This window comes from Cherax quadricarinatus, chromosome 1, assembly GCF_038502225.1.
Source record: "Cherax quadricarinatus isolate ZL_2023a chromosome 1, ASM3850222v1, whole genome shotgun sequence".
In the NCBI taxonomy this organism is placed as follows: Eukaryota; Metazoa; Arthropoda; class Malacostraca; order Decapoda; family Parastacidae; genus Cherax; species Cherax quadricarinatus.
In genome coordinates, this window is record NC_091292.1 from 9,977,123 (window position 1) to 9,981,107 (window position 3,985).

At 40.9% G+C, this 3,985-nt stretch overlaps 1 non-coding gene across 1 annotated transcript; it reads right to left on the reverse strand.

Moving 5' to 3' along the window:
• Positions 1-818: 818 nt before the first annotated feature.
• On the reverse strand, positions 819-900 carry TRNAS-AGA (transfer RNA serine (anticodon CGA)). Its single transcript has one exon. It is a non-coding gene; the product is annotated as a tRNA-Ser (tRNA).
• Between the last annotated feature and the right edge of the window lie 3,085 nt (positions 901-3,985).

The window sequence follows — 3,985 nt, forward strand, 5'->3', positions numbered from 1 at the left end:
TGGGGATGTTAGTGAAAGCAGGAGAGGAGTTAAGTGAATGTTCATGGCATTTCGAAGTGAGCAAAGAGATTTTATTTCAAATAGAATTTAATGACAATGTAGGAGACACGGTTAGGAAAGGTGTAGTAAGAAAGTTTGATATGACTGATGTCAATGACAGTAAAGAAACTATTTTCCTTACGCTTAGGAAGAAGATTTATGGCAGACAATGTTTTTTTAATCTTAAAGTGTACAACTAGTGCATTATTCTGCAATACGTGTTAATTATTTGTTTTTTCTTTGTAGTCCGATATAAAAGCAAATGTCTTGAGTTATTTTGTAATGATCGTGACATGAATCTGCTTAAAAATTCTATTTTAAAACTTATTAGAGTAAATGAATGTGATAAATTGCTAATCGTTCTTTCCTTATATAGAAACCAAATTATCGTAAACATAGTAACTGGTAAAATTTGATGACTTTCAGTAAGGTGATGACTTGTGTTGATTGTTGGAATTTTCTGATTAGGAGAACCTCTTAGTGCTCGGTAATATATATATATATATATATATATATATATATATATATATATATATATATATATATATATATATATATATACATATATATATATATATATATATATATATATATATATATATATATATATATATATATATATATATATATATATATTATGAAGACAAAAAAATATTGTGTTATGGTTAGGAGATTCCAGATTTTTCTGTGTGTGTGTATACTCGCCTGTTTGTGGTTGCAAGGATTGATTCACAGCTCCTGGCCCCCCGACTCTTCGCTACTAAAGAATGTCTTCCCACCGCAGTGAGTAGGATTCGAACCTACGCGGGAAAATCCCATCTGATTTCTAGTCAGACGCCTTAACCACTCGGCCATCACTGCACATCTTACACTATGTGTGTGTGTGTGTGTATGTGTGTGTGTGTGTGTGTGTGTGTGTGTGTGTGTGTGTGTGTGTGTGTGTGTGTGTGTGTGTGTGTGTGTGTGTGTATGTGTGTGTGTGTGTGTGTGTGTGTGTGTGTGTGTGTGTGTGTGTGTGTGTGTGTGTGTGTGTGTGTGTGTGTGTGTGTGTGTGTGTGTGTGTGTGTGTGTGTGTGTACTCACCTATTTGTACTCACCTATTTGTGGTTGCAGGGGTCGAGTCTTAGCTCCTGACCCAGCATCTTCACCGGTTGCTACTGCGTCCTCTCTCTCCCCGCTCCAAGAGCATTATCAAACCTCGTCTTAAAACTATGTATGGTTCCTGCCTCCACTACATCACTTTCTAGGCTATTCCACTGCCTGACAACTCTATGACTGAAGAAATACTTCCTAATATCTCTCTGATCATCTGTGTCTTCAACTTCCAATTGTGACCTCTTGTTTCTGTACCCCCTCCCTGGAACATCCTGTCTTTGTCCACCTTGTCTATTCCGCGCAGTATTTTATATGTCGTTATCATGTCTCCCCTGACCCTCCTGTCCTCTAGTGTCGTCAGGCCGATTTCCCTTAACCTTTCTTCATAGGACATTCCTCTTAGCTCTGGAACTAACCTTGTCGCAAACCTTTGCACTTTCTCTAGTTTCTTGACGTGCTTTATCAAGTGCGGGTTCCAAACAGGTGGTGCATTCTCCAGTATGGGCCTGACGTACACGGTATATAGTGTCTTGAACGATTCCTTATTAAGGTATCGGAACGCTGTTGTCAGGTTTCCAGGCGCCCATATGCTGAAGCAGTTACCTGGTTGATGTGTGCTTCCGGAGACATGCTCGGTGTTATACTCACTCCAAGATCTTTCTCCATGAGTGAGGTTTGCAGTCTTTGGCCACCTAGCCTATACTCTGTCTGCGGTCTTCTGTGCCCTTCCCCTATCTTCATGACTTTGCATTTGGCGGGATTAAATTCGAGAAGCCAGTTGCTGGACCAGGTGTCCAGTCTTTCCAGGTCTCTTTGAAGTCCTGCCCCGTCCTCATCTGATTTAATTCTCCTCATTAACTTCATATCGTCTGCGAACAGGGACACTTCTGAGTCTAACCCTTCCATCATGTCGTTCACATATACCAAATTTAGCACTGGCCCTAGGACCGACCCCTGTGGGACCCCGCTCGTCGCAGGTGCCCACTGTGATACATCATTACGTACCATGACTCGTTGTTGCCTCCCTGTCAGGTATTCTCTGATCCATTGCAGTGCCCTTCCTGTTATATGCGCCTGATCCTCTAGCTTCTGGACTAATCTCTTGTGAGGAACTGTGCCAAAGGCCTTCTTGCAGTCCAAGAAGATGCAATCAACCCACCCCTCTCTCTCGTGTCTTACTTCTGTTACTTTATCATAAAACTTCCGAAGGTTTGTGACACAGGATTTTCCTTCCATGAATCCATGCTGGTTGGCGTTTATACTCTTGTTCCGTTCCAGGTGCTCCAACACTCTCCTCCTGATAATCTTCTCCATAACTTTGCATACTATACACGTCAGTGACACAGGTCTATAGTTTAGTGCCTCTTTTCTGTCTCCTTTTTTAAAAATGGGAACTACATTTGCCGTCTTCCATACCTCAGGTAGTTGCCCAGTTTCCAGGGATGTGTTGAAGAGTGTGTGTACTCACCTATTTGTGGTTGCAGGGGTCGAGTCACAGCTCCTGGCCCCGCCTCTTCGCTGATTGCTACTAGGTCCTCTCTCTCCCTGCCCCATGAGCTCTATCATACCTCGCCTTAAAACTATGTATGGTTCCTGCCTCCACCACATCACTTTCTAGGCTATTCCATGGCCTGACTACTCTATGACTGAAGAAATACTTCCTAACATCCCTTTGATTCATCTGAGTCTTCAACTTCCAATTGTGACCTCTTGTGTCTGTGTCCCATCTCTGGAACATCCCGTCTTTGTCCACCTCGTCTATTCCGCGCAGTATTTTATATGTCGTTATCATGTCTCTGTGTGTGTGTGTGTGTGTGTTTGTGTGTGTGTGTGTGTGTGTGTGTGTGTGTGTGTGTGTGTGTGTGTGTGTGTGTGTGTGTGTGTGAGTGTGTGTGTGTGTGTGTGTGTGTGTGTGTGTGTGTGTGTGTGTGTGTGTGTGTGTGTGTGTGTGTGTGAGTGTGTGTGTGTGTTTGTATGTGTATGTGTGGGTGGTGTGTGTGTGTATTTTAAGATACCTTAAAACATCGATACAGGGGGGAAAAAGTAAACATAGAAAGACGTTTATATATATATATATATATATATATATATATATATATATATATATATATATATATATATATATATATATATATATATATATATATACATTTATATATATATATATATATATATATATATATATATATATATATATATATATATATATATATATATATATATATATTTAATTTTCACTACATCCTGTGATAGTGGCCCCGTGTCCGCCTGTAGCCCCTGAGGGTAACATGGCCGTCCAACACATCAAAGACTCGACCTCTGGCGTCCATCACCGTATGACAACACTCTCTGATGGTCTTATTGACAAAAAATGTGCCATGAAAGCAGTGAAAGAAATAGGAAAATTGCTCCAAGTTTTTATTCTACATGTCTGAGAACACCTGTTTCCCTTATTCTTTTGTGTTTGTGTGCGTGTGTGTGTGTGTGTGTGTGTGTGTGTGTGTGTGTGTGTGTGCCTCTGTCTCTGTCTGTGTTTCTCTCTCTCTCTCTCTCTCTCTCTCTCTCTCTCTCTCTCTTTCTTATTGATGCACGGCTAAGTTCCTTCACCGCGAGTTAAGGGATATATTGCTCTGAGTGCGGAAGTTTAGAGGGAACGATCGAACCAACTTAGGATCTTCTCTTGTCGAGGCGCGATTAGAGTGCACTTAGGCCAAACTTATTAACGTGATACATACGTGAGTTGAAATGGATTAGCGAGATATATTTGTCTTTCAGAGTATACACACCCAGATGTGTATATTCAGTGTACATACACGCAGAGATGCATTTCCCTTTGAGAATATATGCCCAG